Source organism: Coturnix japonica, chromosome 26, assembly GCF_001577835.2.
Source record: "Coturnix japonica isolate 7356 chromosome 26, Coturnix japonica 2.1, whole genome shotgun sequence".
NCBI lineage: Eukaryota > Metazoa > Chordata > Aves > Galliformes > Phasianidae > Coturnix > Coturnix japonica.
In genome coordinates, this window is record NC_029541.1 from 2,220,685 (window position 1) to 2,238,173 (window position 17,489).

The window sequence follows — 17,489 nt, forward strand, 5'->3', positions numbered from 1 at the left end:
GTGTTTTCTTCTCACTACAAGTCCTCTGCAAAGAGACTTCCCAAAGCAAAGAAGGATATTTCAGTTACTTTATAACAGGCTGCTTTGCAACTAATACCAGTGACAAAATGGGACAGGTGCTTGTAAGAGCAAGGAGAAGCATGATTTGCAAGACACCAAGCAGCCCTTATGAGGTACAATGTGGCCTCGAATTCCTCTGGAATTAACAGTCATCAGCATTTTGGAGAAGAACTCAGCGTGGAGGCAACATAAAGAACAACCTTATGTCCCCCTGCTCTAAATAGAGCTGCACTATGGGATCCCTGCAGAAACAGCACAGCGTGTTGAAATCTGGTGTTTCCAAAGGTGCTGAGCAGCTCTGTGATAAAGAAGATAAGCCTGAATCTCAGTGACACTGTTAGCAAAACGTCCCCACCTTAGAAGCCCTCTTTGCTCTGCTCTATGGTTTGATTTTGCCTCCCTTTCCACCAACAGCTGTGCTGAGCAGACTCAGCTATTCCTCATGGATTAATCTGCTTAATTTGCATCAGCTGGGCCACTGCTCTCCTGCAGCCCCTGCTCTCTGCTTTTGTATGACTGCATCCACCAGTCATTAGAGTAATTGCAGTGCACAGCTCGTTTTCCAGATCCCATAAAGAAGGTGCATCCCTCTGGAGCTCCTGTAGACCCCATGGGATACGCACAAATCCTGAGTGGATGATTTCTTCATTGACATTTATGGGATGGCAAATAGTGCTTTTGGGCAAACTTCTTCATGGCAAACTCCATGAGAGCATGGAATGTATGATGTGCAGCTGTGTGCTCCATATATATTGCCCAGCAATCCCTAATCAATAAGGAGGAGTGTGCTCCTGCAGAAGGATGTATCTGCATTGAAATCTCACAGCCTCAGCAGTTCTTTGTCAGGCAACAAAGTGGACGGTGAGGGAAGTGGCAGGTCCCACTGTGAGCGCATCCTCGGTGGGAGGGGGGAGGTTTTAATTAAGCTGACATTTCTGATAAGCAAATGACTGAAGAGATGGCTGTGCTGTGCTGTTACCAGGAGCCTCTGCTGGGGCACGAGGAAGGAAAGAACCCGACTGCAGATTGCCACCAGCTGACGCCTCGCCCGGTGCCAAACTGGGATGCTCCTGAGCACCATCACTTAGTGCGGGACAGGGAAGGATGACATCCGAGTGACTTCTCGTGCTCGGAAATCCTTCTCCTCCACCCCTGAAAACCCAGAGGAGAGCTTCTGAACCTGGACGCTGTCGGTAAACCCTATTCGTGTTCGTGGGGAAATCTGGGGGCTGAGCATCAGCGAGGGCTGCAGGTGCTAATTAACGGCAACGTTAATAAATCCCTCCCCTGCCCTCCCTTCTCCTCCCTCTTTTCCTGCCTCCTCCTCCTCCTCCTCGGGGGCGCGCTCGCCCGCCCGGGAGCGCGCAGTGCGGTGCGGCGATCCCCGGCTGCGGCGATCCCGGCGCTTCGGTGTGGGTAAGAGGGGCCGGGTTTGAGGGTGGGGGGGGAGAGGAGGGTCGCGGTACCCCCAGCCACAGCCGGAGCTTTAGGACTGCTTTACTCCCTCATCACCTCCACAGATCTAGGATCTTGCTGCCTGCTGGGTTCCCCCTTCTCAATTTTTTTCCCCTTTCCTCGGAAATGGGCCAAAACTGCAATGGGAAGGGGATGGGGGTGGGGATGCTGCGTGCGGGGCTCGGGCATGTGATGGGGTTTTTTGTTCTTACGTCACGATATCGCGTCTGTGTGAGCGATAATACGCTGATGTGTCAGCTTGGGGGGGACAGGGTAGGGAACACGGGGTGACAGGGCATATTTCAACCCCAAATCTCCGGGTGGAGCTTCTCCTTTCCCCCCTATATTTAGAGCTACAATCGCGTCTCCCTTCTTGAAAACCCAAGGCTGGTGAAACCCCTCCTCTGGCCTTACCGGGGAGGCCTCTCCACCAGCACCTGGGCTGTGATGCTGCAGTAGCAGCCCTGGTGATGCTGTGCTGTGGATCTGCATGCACTGGCTGAGCCCTGCAGAAGGGCTCGCTGCTATCGATCAGGCTTCTGGAGGTGGGGAAAGTGCTGAATCATTTGTACTCTGGCTGTAAGGGCGGTTCAACTGTTCCCCATCTCCGGGAAATACTCAGAAATGATCTGTAGAGGCTGAAGAAAACCCTGTTGTGTTTTATTGTGGCTGAGGTGGGAGTCCCGTGGGCCTGAAAGAGAGGTACTGTCTGCCTTGAGCACAGGGTGATATCCTCTAATGTGGCCTCAGCTGCTCCTCAGACAGCATAGCACAGGGAGGATGCATGTTTATGTCTTGCTGAGGCCTCCGAATTGGACTTGGGGGGGAGTTATATGGGTTAAGGGGTGGGGGGATGGAGGGAGGTTGTCCCTTTTGGGACTGGGGTGGGCACATGAGGTTCGCTACCCGCGTTGGTTTCTCTTTCTTCTTTTGAATGCTGTCTTTGAGATGGTTTTCAAGGTCGGATCCTTGGAATAAGCATGTGGGCTATTGAGCATTTGTGAAATTCAGGCGGGGATGTTTGTCTGCTTTTTGAGAGGCAGTACAGAATGCCGGAGGGATGCACACATTGCAGAAAAACTGGAAGATTGAAATCCAGCCCAGATGCCTGACTGGTTTAAGATGGATGCTATGGCGGTGTCAGCGTTTCCAGGGCGCTCCTATCAGATTCTAAGGACAAAAGCAAGAATCTGGTGACTTTTATTAAGATGCTGACTCCTTTATTGGTGGTTGTGTATCTGTAAAATGCCCGTCCTTTGGCTCGAATGATTGCCAGTGTGACTGCTTTGTTTCCAGACAACTTCTTTGCATGGCCTATCCTCAAAGAGAACTGCCCAAAATCAGCATCATCTTCTTTTTATTTAAGGCCTTCAGGCCGAACCTTTGCTGACTTTCCTTTTTTGTGTTGTGTGGCTGTAATGTGAGTGCGACATAAATAATGCATGGCGGCCTTCTCAGCTGACTGAGGATGGGCTCGAGTTGTTAAGTTTGAAAATGGACTTTGTTTGCTGGGGTTGAGGTTGGGGGCTGCCTTTGTCTCGTTTGAGCTAAAGCTGTGTGATAGTGCAGCCTATGGGATCAGCAAAGCTCCAGAATCACCCAACAAGATGCTCCAGAGGTTACTGAGGCTTCGGTGTTCCATGACTTTAGTTGCCTTGGTTGTGGCTAGGGATCTGATTTAAACCGAGTCAGTCAATCCAATCATCTTGTCTCACAGCTAATGATTAAATGGAAAACATCCCGAGCTCTTAAATGGTATTAATTCATAATGAATTATTTGCCTAGCTGTGATCTAATTGTCTTTATGTTTGTGGGGCTCGTGTATAATCGATGCTGCTGCTGGCAAAGTGCCACCATGAAGGCTTTCTGCAGTGCACAGGCATTAAAAGTGGTCATGTAGCTTTAATTATAGTAGCAAGAAACAAGGCCTAATCCTTCATGCCTGTGTTCCTGCTGGCTGGCTGAGATGCTGCAAGGATGCTGTGTGTATGAAGCCCATGGGTAGGGGGTCTTAGTGTGGTTATACCCCACTAAATGTCAGTGCCTGGGATTGAGGGAGAAAGAGGAAGGGGTTTAGGAAGCAGGAATATAGGAGATAGTAAACATAGTAAATAGTAAATAGTTTGGGAGGGTAGTGTTAACTTTAAACAGAAGCAATCCTTGCTTCCACTGCTCTGGTTTTGACCCGGCTGGGTGACCTCATGTCCTTGGGACAAGCTTGTTGTGTGAATTATTCATGCTCACCGAGTACCTTGGCTCCTTTCTTCCCATCTCTTTAACCCCATTTAGCAGAAATGTGGTAATTTGAGGGTTTCTTTATCAAAATGCAGACTTGGCAAACTGAAGAGCTCGTAGAAATGTAGAATGTTCTGCGTGCATGTTGATGTGTTGGTTTTAATGTATTTGTCTTTGTAGCATTATGGTATGGAGTCTCGTCAGCACCAAACCTTTCTAAGTAGATAAACCCAAACAACAAGGCAGAGCTCCCTTGCTGTATTCCTATAGGGCTTCAGTGAGGTCTGGAGTTGCCAGGCAGCTGCAGAGATCTACTTGTTCAAGTGAAATCAGTTTGCAAGGAAACCTACACAGAAATTAATCTAAGCTATACACAGAAAATCAGTTTTCACTTGAGTTTGAATTGAAAGCATGGGAGGAGGCTTTAAAAAAGAGAAATCAAGAAGGAAAAATAAGCTCTGGTGCTTCCATTAAGGATCTTTGTTCTTCTTTAGTTTGCCTTCATCATAATATTCCCTCGTATCTTAAAACTGAACGGGCAGCCCAAACCATGCGTTGTATTCAGTTACAGTTCTTGTCAGAGAGGTCTGGTTTGTCTCCTTGCCCTGTGGGCAACTCCTTTCAAAAAGCATTCTCTTGATTTTAAATATTGTTGGGTGATTTCTGCTCTTCCCCTCCCCTGTCTGCTGAAGCAGGTTGGGACTTTGTTTTTGCTTTTACCCTCTGCTGTGCTGGGTAGTCGTTGCATAATTGCAGTGATACAGCTTGGAGTGAACATGCTCGAAGTTGTTGTTATGCTCAGTAAAATCCCCCTCCTCCTTTTATTTATTTATTTCATTCAAATCCAGAACTGAAAGAGACCTTGCTGTGTTGTTATGGATTAAAATAGAGGAGGATTTAGCCCTCAGCCCTGCTTATAGGGATCACAATTCCTAGTCAATAAGATAGGCGGCATAGGATTAGCGGCCAAATAAACAGAGATGGTCTTGCATGGCTAAAGCAGGTTAGAAGTTCCTGAGGATGACATACAGGGATCCATCTTCACCTTGCCTCTTCAGTGCTCCTCAGTCTGTGTTCCTTTGGACCTCATCCCATCCTCTTGATGCAGCTCCTTTTATTCTCACTGTGCCTTGAGGATGTGATTTAGAGACCAGCCCAAGGGCACAGAGAGCAAAGCATCCTGTCCTGACTGCAGGCAGAGCCAGGAGAGCAGGATGCAGGCCTCAGGAGCAGGGAATGGAGATCCCCCTTCATAAAGCAGCACCTGGGAGACTTTTGTTAGCATTGCTGTGTCTCTCTTACTTGGTCTGACATGAAGGCTGCTTAAATTCTGAGGCTGACAGAAATATCAGTGCTATAAAGTTGGTTCTTTATAGAGTCAAGGTACAAACCTGGTGCGACTCTCCTGTCTTGGTGTCTGCAGTGGTATTTGAGGCTTTGCCAGCTTCATGCATGAAAGCTTGTGCAGTCCATGGTGGTCTCACCTTATGCCAGCCCTGCTCCAGCTGGTTCTGCTGAGCCTTGTTATAGGCAGCAACTAATCACATGTTCAAAGACAAATGTAGGTACAAATGATGAACACTTGGCATTGTCTGTCCTTGATGCTGCTCATCCACCTTCGGAAGCAAACACTGAGCCTTACTGATGCCAACATTAAAAGAAACATAACCCAGAGTGTTGGTGCAAGATATTTAGCCATAGAGGTTTGTTTTAATTCCTGGCAGGCTTTCTCCTATTTTATGCCTCCTTGACAGTAGGTTTTGTAGGCTTCCAGCATGGGGAGTGATAGGTTCCTACAGACTTTCAAAGTCACAGCAAGCATGATGCCATCTCACTGTCAACCTGCATATTTTCTTCCTCCTGAAATGCCCTGGCACAGATGGGCAGGGCTGGCAATTGCATTGTGAGCTGTGAGATGGATCGGATGCTTCTTGAATCGGCAAAGAAATGTCACAAAATCTCCTTCCTGTAATGAAATGTTGACTTTTTCTTTCTCGTGACCTCAAATAGCTCCGAGTTAAGAGGAAAATGCAGGGCTTCTGAAACTGAGGCAGATTACCTGAGGCACTAACCTGTCGCTCACGTCTTTCCTTTGTATTAAGTAGTTGCTCCTTAAGCAGGAAAAGCAGCTTTTATTTTCTAGGCATTACTCAGAAAGAAATGCTCTTGGACAAACATGTAAATCCTTCTTCTAATGTTGTTGTCCTGATGTTGTCTGTGTGTTTTGGATGCACAAATAGGACGTATCCTCACTGCTCTTCAAGATTTTAATACTACTTAACATATAGATACTCACTGGAGGCCAACGAAGCCATAGACTATGCTGTGAGCCCCAGAGAGTGCCCCATTCCCCTAATTTTAACCGGGAAATGTGATTAAATAATGATGCAGGCTTAGCAAGGAAGAAGGCAGTGTGAGGTAATAAATCATTTGACAGTAAGTGAATAACTCATATTCAAGTCAAGCCAACAAAGCAATTGCAGGCCGACCATCCCACAGACGTGGCAAAAAGGCAGATTGCTGAACCACTGGGGTTTTATTCTGCAATTTCACTCGACATTTCATATGATTCAAGGTTTAAAACAGCTGTTACAGGCTGGTACTCTTACCCTGTAGATAAGGAGCTCGGGTTGCTTAGGTTGGCACGGAGCGCCGCTGCCGCTCTCCATGGTGCTGAAGCCGCCGAGCCTCCCCATTCCATAAGCAGCAATAAGAAGGAGTAATAGGAATGGATCGAAATTAGTGTTATCAAATGGATGTCAGATGGGGGGAAAAATGGATGGTAGGGTGGTTGGATGCCAAGATACGGCACCCAGCCTACCAGAGTTTGAGGAGAGTTTGGGCAATGAGCTCAGATTTATGGTTTGAATTTAGGGTTGTCCTGTGTGGAGACAGAAATTGGACTTGCTGATATTCATAGGTCCCTTCTAACTCGGGTTAATCTATGAAGGATGCCCTCTCCTTCACAAGCATACTCTCAAGAAGTAGAAAAGGTTACTTGGAGAGGCTGGGCAGCTTCTATCCTCATTAGATGGGTGTTTTCAAGATCTGTGTGCTGATAAAATGCTGAGCAGCCTTGTCTGACCTTACAGCTGATGCTGCTTTCAACAGGTGGTTGAATTAGATGACCTGCTGTGGTCCTTACCAGACTGAATTGTTTTGTGATACATTGCCTTAAGGGTTTCTACCAACAAAAACCAGACCCCTTCCTCTTTGTGTCACTTCAAACACTTTTCCTCTTGTACATAGGCTGGCTGCCATCCCTCATGTAACTGTGAAGAAGCTTTTATTGGATATTTACATGGCCTGGGGGCAGGATGGGGGGAGGGAGGGAAAGAAATTACAGCACTGCCTTCTCACACAATACACTGAAAAGGTGAAGACCATCCCTGACTCTTGACCCAAGCCTAGAATCTTTACTTATAGCCTGCTCAGTTAATGAGGAGCTGCCTGTGCTCTGGTGTATGGGTGGTGGAAATGTCACTGTACCTCAAGCAATTTAGATGATTAGTATTGGGAGTCAGCCTGCATCTTGTTCTGTGAGCTCTTAACAATTCCACAGTAGGGTATGGTACCACCAGCTGCCTTGCATTTAATTACACAGCTCTGTTTGTGATAGCTGGAAGAGTTACTAATATGCCTAACAGCACAGCATGGCTCAGCAGTTGATAAAGACACATCTGTATGCTGAGCTGTACCCTTATTGAGTTAAGGGCATAGAAAAAGCTCCCTTTCTTGCTGTCACTTAAATGGTGTCAGGATTCGTGAAATCTTGCTTTCAGATTCCTAACAGACCCAGCTACAAAGACTTCTTGTTACAAGCTCATTGGCTTCTGTTCGAACCCCTGTGACGTGTTCACAGATGTGTGCAGGCAAAGTGGGAGAGAAAGGAGAGTGAGAGAAGCGAGTCTTTGTAACCATGCATGTGTGACAGCATGCATGGGACCTGTGAAGCTCTGCTTTCATGACGCATCTGCCATGCCCCCAGACCATGCTTTGGCAGTCATTTTGAGTTGTCTGTCTGCAGTTGAATTGCAAGTCTTACAGAGAGGCTGGGAACTGAAGTCTTGGCTTGTTTTTACTTCCCCCATTGCAAATTCAGACCGGTGTGGCTAGGTAGGATGTGGTGCCCTCAGCAGTGAAGCTGTTTGTATGAGTGTGAGCTGAGAAAAATCACTTGAAAACTGTATCAAATCAATCTACTTAATAAATTGATAATCCTATTTCCTTCTTCCATTCCATCTAGTAAATTTGGATTTTTAACATAAACTATCTAAGGCTGCAGTTTCAAAACAGAAGTCCCTCCCTTGTGCCCAGCAAAGCTGGATTAAGCCATGCGTGTGTTAGTTGATACAAAATACATGGGCTGTGCTTATTACAAGACAAACGTGTGTGCGGTATCAAGTGTCCTTCAAAGTATTGTGTGACATATCCCAGGCTGACATCTCTCATTGACAGATCTGGTACCCAGATGCCAAGGCCAACAGAGTTTTATTTTCTGGCCACATCAGCAGCTGGGTACATGGCTATGTATTTTGGTTGACCTCGTCTGAAATCTCCTGACCACAGTGACAGCTGTGAGGCTAATCTGGCATGAGCTCAGTATAGCAGACTTCTCTTTAATGCTGCATCTAATGTTCTGCTGTTTGCTGGTCTGCCTCACTACCCCAACCTTTCTCTTCAAATAGAACCACTTTTTAACAGTGTTTTGGCTTTCAAATGTGGGTGGGACTGGTTTCTGTGAGTGCCAAGAGATGAGATGGGGAGACTTTGCTTTCTAAATGTTCCAGTGAGGTTCTTTACCTGGGAGATCCTATGTTTGCTCAGCTCTGATGTTTCTTCCTTCCCCTTAGCTTGTTCTGCAGGACAATCAAATGTGATTTATGCTCATGTCCTTAAAACGGCCCTGGTCTGTGACCCACACTAATACGTTTAAAAGACAACTTAATCTCAATTAAGAGAGGAGTCAGGGACTTGGGTAAGAATAAATAATTACTGCAGGAGGAGGTTAGATGAACTAAGCACAGTGTTTGGATCCTCAGTTCTAGGGAATCATGGCACTGTCCTGGAACTATGTACATGCAAACCTAATTCATTCTCAGCTCTCCATGGCATCCAGTTATTCTTAACTTAAGAATTAACTTGCTCCTCTAAATGCCTCCCAGAAATCATGTTTATAATGGCAGTTACGTAATGCAGAATAGCACAGTCCTCTTGTGGAAGTCGGGTTCACCTTAACTCATGAGGTAGAGTGGGGTGGGAGGAGCACAGATCTTGGTTGAAGGGACCAGTCAAAGCAGAAGAGCCTGAGAACGGAACTTAAATGTATTGCCTCTTAGGCTGAGCAAACATATAATTAACAATAAGATACCAGGGTGGTTTTACAAGGCAGCTAATTGCATTTTCAAATGTCAGCTTGCCGGTTCTCATTTAGTCTTCATTCAATCTGGCCTTTGTCAGAGCACTGTCTGGTTTTAAATGGCATTTTCTTCTCCCTGTGCTGATGGAGAGTCTTCTTCCTTTGTTCTCAGAAAGCTCTAGTAGGTCACCTCCATGCTGTTCCCTGTGCTTTATGATGTAGGCTTCTGTTTGCTGATGTCAGGGAGGGAGCTGGCAATGTGTGGACAGCCAGGAGTGGGATTCCTTGGGTGGGAAGAAGATCCTGTCGCTTCTGCAACTTGTTGAATCTACTGCGTGGCTGAAAAGTCTCTGCTCCACTTCTCTGGGTATCAGCAGAACTTGTTTTAAAACTACATCTGTGTAAGGTAAAAGCTGCCAGTATTATCTTTTCTGTGTACATGGTTTCTGTTGGAGGAAGTGCTGCAGCAGGTTGCTGTCATGGGATGGTATTTCACTTACACTGACCAACGTGTGTGTGTATCATAGGCAGAGATTAGCATCATCCTCGTGTTTGAGGCAGACAGTACATACATGGTGTCAGCTCCAGCCACCCGCCACGCAGTGAGCAGCAGTATGTCACTTTCACTTAGCATAGCCTGGGATGGTGTCCTCGCTGCTGACCAGCTCATTGTGCCTGGCTCAGGCTGTGATAAGCAGGGAAATGGCACTAATGAACTTTTCAGTGTATAATCCCTGACATGCTTAGGCAGGAGTGGTGTGACTTGACTTAAGGATGGCTTTGGACTGCCTGTGGTGGCAGAGAGCATAATGGAGCTAATGCTATCCAGTTAGGGCTTGGATGCTGAGAAGTTCTTGGCACTGCTGTGTGTAGTTATGCTGGGGGTAAGCACTGCCCTCCCTGTGCTGCAGCTGGCAAAGATGCTCAATCAAAGGATCTCCTAGCAGAAAATAGAGCCGGGTTCTGGAAACCCTCATAGATGCAGGCCTCTAAAATGACCAGTTTTACTGGGCATTCATCCCCTTTCCCAGCCTCCTGGTTGTCCTCAGTGTGGGGGGAGGTTTGGCTTTCATAGCTTTGCAGAGCCACAGGGTGCTTGGGCAAGCAGCAGTGGTGCCATCTGGGGATGTGAGATCCCAGATAGCCCCATTCCCTTGCCCTGCCAGTGTGAGGCCATATTTTCCCTCATGGTTTGGTGAGGACAGGCTGGGTGCTATTTCCAAGCAATATTCACATTGCAAGGGCTGGCTTGTGTTTCTCCTCGTGTCAAGAAACCTGGAGGGCTTCTAAAAGGAAGCACTGGGTTAGCACAGAGTATTTATGCTGCGGCTGCTGGATGCATGAAAATGCTGCCCTTTCCTGCCTCAAGTCAGGATGTCAAACAATTTGATGACTTGATGACCTCAAGATGTCAAACAATCTGCAGCAAAACTTGGTTCTCAGTCAGAAGGAGGTCTTGCAAAGAGCAGGAATGGGGTATGGTACATGCACAGCTGCAAAGCTGCGTGCCAGCAAGCAGAAAGCTGCAGCTCTGCATTGGAAGTGCAGTCTCTGACTATTGTTCAGCAGAGTGGGGTCTGAGCTGTGCTGGCGATGTTCCCTGCTATTGATTCTGAGCAGATGTTGAGATGTGGGAAGGCAGATGGAGCCCCATGGTGCAATTACCTCCCACAATGGGGTGGGCAGCGCTGAGCAGATGTCACATGGGGATGATGTCGTGGTGGCTCAGCTCTGGGTTTGGGCTGCTGGGAGCCTTTGCTTGTGAGGTTTGTCTTTAGGATGAACACAGTTCTGGTCTCAGGTAAATGAATCTGACATCCGGGTAAAACCCTAATTGTCCTGGTGCTGAGAGGGACTGCACAGCTCGGAGCAATGTGTGCCATCGTCTTTCTATTTCTGAACTGCAATCTGTGACAAATCCATAGACATCTTCAGCATTGGGCTCTAGAGGGCAAAAGAAAGGCTTTTGGAATTTGGCTGCCATCAGCATGTGCTTGTACCTAATTATAGCCCAGTGCTGGCAGCTGTGGCTCCATCCTTCTACTGCCAGACAGAGCAGCACAGGCCCAAGTTCACTTGCTATAAGAGCACGAGCTGTTATCTTCTGCTAAGACAGTGACCTCAGCACCCTGTGCAGATGTGTCCTGGGGCTGAGGCCCCATTCTCTGGGGCCTTTTGGGTGCAAGAAGCCTTCAAGTCCTGCTCTGCTGCTAGGGATGCTGGATTGAAGAACTGCACGCTGATGCAGCCAGAGATGGTGTGTAATGAGTTTCAAATATAATTGAAATGAGCACATAGCTGCCTCTGGGACTCTAGGAGTAGAGCAGCAGTGGTTCAAGTGCAGGCTAGAAATGTATGAAGCTGTTAATTGGGACTTCTGGAGGGTTTTTAGAATGCAGCCTGAAGAGTTAATCAGGCAGATGAAAGACATCTTCTTCCTGGAGAGGAGCTGAAGGCAAATCACCTCCTCTCCTGCCTCAGTTAGGGGTAAGATGAGATTCCTGGGGTCCTGCTTGTTCCTCGTGCCTCATCTCTTTGGATAGTGGCAGTCTGAAAGAAGTCCAATAAGGAGGGAAAGCAGGAAAATAAACCTGAGGAAACAGCCCCAATACTGGAAAATATCTGCGTGATTTCCTTCAGGACAAAAGCAGAAGAAGAGGTATTTTGTTAGTTTATTCTGGTCAGAAACCTTGCTGGATTCTCACCAAGTCTATGCTGGGTGGGGGAGCTGAGGGTTTTCTCTGCCCTTGGATGCTGTTTGTGGGCACCCACACCATGAATGCAGAATCCCATCTCCTTTCCAGCAGCTAATTGTCCCTGCTGGGTATCCCTTACTGCTTCTAAAGGCCTCTTTGGGTTACCCTGGGGGGGAAGGAAGAACCAGCAACTGCAGTCTCTTCCTGTTCAGTACAAGCCCATAAGCAATCAATGGGATTTCAAGGATCATGAAAAAAGAGCATGTCTTCTCTTCCTTGGGGAGCTTCTGCTTGTCCTCATTATTCCCCACCTCCCAGCCCTGCAGCTAGTGCTGTCCCCACCATCAAGTAATAGAGATACTGAGTTAATCCCTGGTGACTTCGTTCATCTTTGAGCAGGGATTATTTCTGCTGGCAACGAGCCCTGACTCTGACCACCCATAGCACAGTTGAGTCCAGCACCTTGTGAAGCCCACCCCTGCATTGTGTTCTCTTTCCAGTCCATCAGAAGCAGCTGATCTCTGCCATGATGGGAAACTGATACCCAAGACTCTGGCAGCATCCTGCTGCTGGATTAAGTAGGGATGCTTTGGTCCTCTGAGGGTGATGGTGCTGATGTGCTCCATGGTTTGTCCTATGGGAGCCATGAAGCTCAGGATGTGGATGGACAGCAGAGTGTTTGGGGGCAGGGAAGCATCACTAGGGACACTACATGGACACTGCAGCTTCACAGCCCTATGTTGTGTTTGGTTTCTTTGGGATTAGAATGGTTCAGGTGAGGATCTACATCAGGCATTTGTGTGGGCTGAATTAATTCACTTTTTCATCTCAGTTCTTACTTTAGCTATTCAGGGTTTACTCCACAAGATCGTGTTTTAATTTCATCAGAGAGCAGGAAAGCGTTGTCTGGATGATGAGGAAAGCAGAGGCAGAAGTAATGGGGGGACATGGCTTACAGGGCATAGTAGTGATGAGTTGACAATCTTGTCCAACCTCTATGATTCTATGAATCAAATGGGAAAGATGGGGCTCATGGTTTCAAGGCCAGAGTCCTGCTGTCCCCATTGCACTCACCCCTTATCCTTCTCATTTTCAGCCCCCCTCCCCAATGCTTTTTGTGGTCAGAAATGTGCTTGGGATTGCTGGCTTGCCCCTGGGCCATTGCCCAATCTGAATAATCTGGATCAGCGAGGCTACCCATGTAATTATCTCAGCAGCTATGCTGGGTTAATGAGAAACACAGCAGTGGAATTGGGCTGAGATCTATTCATGGTGGTTATGATGCCTTTTCATGGGGGAGAAAGGATCTGGGGCATTATTTAGACTGAGTTTCATTGGGCTTGTTGTTAAATTAGCTGTCACAAATAAAACACTGATCAGCTCACAGTTATTAGGGCTGTAATTGCTACTGAAGGGTAAGTTTTGCAGCAGTGTTTTGGGGGGAATTGTGTGCTCTTGTTCATGGAGATAAGGATGTACCCATTGGCATCGCATCCAGTGAGCTTTAATAGCAAATGCTTGTGAGAGGGGAGCTGTGAAACGGTGTTTGCTCTGAAATATTGAGCTCTTGGTACAGCTGAGCTGGGAGTTGTTCTTAGAGGGCACCTTCAGGCTCTGGGAAGCAGAACTGAAGTGTTTCCTTATAAAGGTGCTGCTGAGCACTGCTGAAGCTCAGCCCCCCCCAGCACAGCACACTGCAGGACAGCCAGAGCCACAAAGACAGCACTATTTATGCCCGTTTAATCAGGGAAATGGAAATAGCATTTAAATAAGATGGTAATGAAGTTGTGGATCAGATTGGTCGATTCCTCATTTGAAGATACAAAGGGAAGCTTTGTTTATTTCAGGGGTTTATCACTTCTGTTCTTGCCTGATTAGTCTTAATCTTCTTCTGCCCTTTGCTGGGAACCCCCCCATCTCTATTCTCTGCAGAAGTCCATATGTAAGTTTGTGTTTAACCCTCCGGGGAAATCAGGCCACCTATATATCATTTAGTGACTTCAGACAATTAACCTAACAAAGATTCCCCTCTCCCCCACCTCCTTCCCCCATCTGTTTCCTAATTACCAGTGGAACTGGGCTGCATAGGCAGACTGTGCCCATTTCTTTAATTAAATCACCTCTCTGCAATGTTTTGTGGTCGCCTCTTTAAAAGCTGGGATTTGCTGTTAGGGGGGGAAACAGTAAAACACAGGATGGACCATGAAGGCAAAGGAGCCTGAAAAGTATCTGAGATGCAGATTTTGGGGCTGGAATGAAGAATAATGTCAGGTTTATTCTTATCTTGGATCACGGTGGTGGATGTGAACTCTGACCTGAAAGCTCAATGTGAGTGTTCAGTGCTTTCCACCCACAGCTGGCAGAAGCGTGGGCCAGGGAAGCTTTACTGGGTGGGGAGAGAGCTTCCAGTTCCCCATTCAAAAAGGAATAATGCACATGTCCCTATGTGCTGGTACAGGCTGTCCTGCCCTCCCCTCACTGGGTATGGCTGCACCCAACCACCCCCATCCCAGGGGAAAGCGTTTCTCCCTCAGCAGCTGGAGTCTGGCTGGCAGAAAAGCACTGAGGCTGCTGGAGGTGCCGTTAATTAATGCAGGGCAAGGCTGGTTTGGGCTGCATTGAAACCTGCTGGGAGGTAATTATCAGCTCGCTGGCTCCGAATGCCTTCAGTGAGTGGCAATGCTGTGCGATTTGAGCTTGCAGCTGATGTTCTGCATCTCAGGCTTGAGCATTGCAAGGGACCAAAGCAAAACTGCCCAGCAGCGGTGCCGGTGATGCAGTAAGTGATTCAGCAGAAGGGTTGGGGGAGCCAAGCAGCTCTGCTCTATTTGTGTTCCCATGCAGTGTTTGAGTGCTGCTCAGGTGTTGCTGCACTGTTGTCTTATGGTGCATGGGAGATACTGACTGGAGTGTGTGCTCTCCTTCTTGGCTTCCCTTGTTTAGCCTTTGTACTTTTAGGCTTCATCTTGTTCTTTGCAGTGTTCTTGGCAGCATCCTTGTTTTTGGGCAGGGCTGTGGCTATAGAATCAAGGGGATGCTCTCCTGAAATCCCTCTGGCACTGTGAGATTGAGAGCAGTAGAGCCGAATCCCAGCAACCTGAGCAATGCTCAGATCAGTGTGTTGGGTGCTGAGGTTCCTTGGGATTCATCTCACCCTTCAGCATCCTCATTGCTTTGGTTTCCTCAACTGCAAAATGAGCTGCTGCTGGTGGCAAGGGGGGAGAATAGTGCTGAAATTAGTGGTGAAAGTGCTTTGAAATCTCTGGTTTGGAAGCTGGGATGGGGAGCTGTGCTCTCTGAGGATGTCACATAGCTCTCAGCAAGGCTGGAACAAAAGGAAACCGCATCTGGAAGCAGCAGCCGGTGGTGCTGACAGCCGGGGACGTGGGGACTGGCCCTGGCTGGCACCGAGCCCCCTCCCTGCTGGCGTGGGGGTGGCCGGGGACAGAGTGGGCAGTGTCCTGCACCGCTGCTCCTGCCTTATTCATGGGGGAAATCCAGCGAGAGCAGGGAGAGAAGTGTTGTGGTTGTTAATAAGTGCTATTGTGCCTTCTGCTTGCAGAGATGGGGTGGAGATAGCACAGCCCCGTGCCAGGCAGGACTGGGGAGGGTGGAGAGGGAGGGATGCTCTGCGATGCCGGTTGGAGAGGGAGGCATTGAATTGGGGAACGATGAAACTGGTGGTGGGAGGTGGAGGAGCCTGAGCAGACGGTCTCGTATCTGTGATCACAGCGCCTTTCGACTTGCCCGATTTCCAGCCCTTCCCAAGTTGCGCAGGGATGACGCGTGGCCCCCCAAGTCCCCCCCTCCCCATTCCTGCTCTCGGGGCTGGCGCTGTGCCGGATGGAAGCAGCCCGTCCCTCTGCTGGTGGGAAAACCAGCGATCACACATGCACAGCTAGATTCGATTAGGGATGCTCCTCTTGTAGCCCCGAGCTATAGCGCAAGATATCAAAGAGTGACTCTGGCTATTCGTGTTATTAAAGAGCCTCTCCTTGCAGAAGGAGATGGTGGACCTGCAGTGTTCTGGGTGCAACCCCATGGCAGTCAGGTGCATCCTAGTCCTTCATGCAGTGCTGTGCTTTTGTTTGGGTCTGAGCTGTGTCCGAGTGTGAGGGATTTTGTTCCTCCCCAAACCCAGGACACAGGCATTGAGCCCCAAGGTGATGGCAGGAGGTATTCAAACAATAGCAGGAGGTATTAAAGCAATAGCAGGAGGTATTAAAGCCCCGGGCATGAGTCAGGATTGAAACTCCTTGGGGAGGTGATAAGTGTCCTCTTCCACTAACTGCACCGAGTGTTTTCATTACTATTTAATGGCAGGCTTTGTCTGCTTTGCTCAACCCCTCCTTGCTGGGGGCTGTTGGGCTCTGGAGACCCCCAGAAAACATTCAGAGGAATGCAGAATGCTCGTTGGTGACCTGGAAAGCTGCCTCCCTGCTTGCCTCCATCCAGACCTGAGTGCTGCCATGCACAAGGAGGACGATGCACTTTGCTTCTCCCTGGCTCATCAATGCACCCTTTCCTCAGAGCACTGCTCCAGTTGGTGACACAGCCCCCAGGGTTGGATGATTAGGGTGTAATTGCAGCCAGGTTGCTCTGGTGATGCTGTGTCGAGTTGTATGCATCAACCTCACCTGTCTGTTGCTGTAATTTGAGCTGATTTAATACGAAAGGCTCTCAAAAGGTTGGCTGGGAAACCTATCCTAATAGCCTCAATAGCAACAGCAGTGTTCACTGCCAGTTTGTTTTCAGTGTGCTCCATGAGACATCTGCTACGGATTGTCTTCATGGACTCACATTCACCTGCAGATTAGTTCCCCTGTGTGCAGCTCAGAGTCTGACACCTCCCTCCCTCCAGCTCATGAAGCATCTCAAGTTGGGAACACAGGAACCAAAGCTTTGGGGTAAGCTCAGCTTTGCCACCTTGTGTGTTTCTCCTTCCATGTCATAACCATGCGCTGCAACCACAGCAGTGAAAGGCAGCTCAGAATTACACCCCACAGATCATGCTGAGCCATCAGCACCGTGGGGTGGGAAGGGTACAATGCACAGAGCCTCCCCATGGCCCTGCAGCGTGTCATTAGCAAATGGGATGGGGACAGGCATGTGTAGGGGCTGATGTGAAAAGATGATTGTACTGCTGGGACTCGAAGGATGGCAAATACATTTGCACGCCATCTCTCTCTCTGTAGGAAGAATTTGCATAAGAGTATATAGGAAATAATTAGCATAAAGTGGCTGAAATGTGGCTGTTGGATGTGGGATGGGATCCCAGGAGAGGATGGTTGCCTGTTAGGGCAGAGGGAAGGGGAAAGTGGCTCCAATCCATAGGACCAGGAAGGCTGCTTGGGCTGTGGTGGAAATGGGAAGGAGACCCCTGGATTCCCAACCACTGTATAGACAGCAGAACTCAGTCCTTCCATTGGAACCAAGTGCTTTTTCCTTTCTTATTTGTGAGTGAATGGCCTTTTGCTAAGGGGAGCAGAGAGCAACGTCCTCTGCCTGGCTGCTCCCAAATGGGAGGCTCAGGAAATGTTGCTTTGGACAACCCAATCTCATAATCCAAAACCACTGATGCCTCTATTCCATCAAACCCTATTGCCACATTTAAACAAAAGAAGATGTACGATAGGATGTGCTGTGTCTGAGTTGGGAGGGAGGAGCCTGAGGGGCTGTTGTAG

The 17,489-nt window shown here is 48.2% G+C and overlaps 1 protein-coding gene across 14 annotated transcripts in view; it reads left to right on the forward strand.

The window, feature by feature from the left end:
* The first annotated feature begins 1,372 nt into the window (after positions 1–1,372).
* The window catches only part of NFASC (neurofascin), a 70,812-nt gene continuing 54,695 nt past the window's right edge, over positions 1,373–17,489 (forward strand). For 11 of the 14 annotated variants that reach the window (XM_015885019.2, XM_015885030.2, XM_015885015.2 and 8 more), the window contains exon 1: positions 1,373–1,476. The gene's annotated coding sequence lies outside the window, so the exon portion shown is untranslated. Of the gene's footprint in view, positions 1,477–1,939; positions 2,218–9,374; positions 9,516–17,489 lie in introns of those variants that run through there. The other 3 variants (XM_015885018.1, XM_015885010.2, XM_032449253.1) reach the window with 3 other exon arrangements.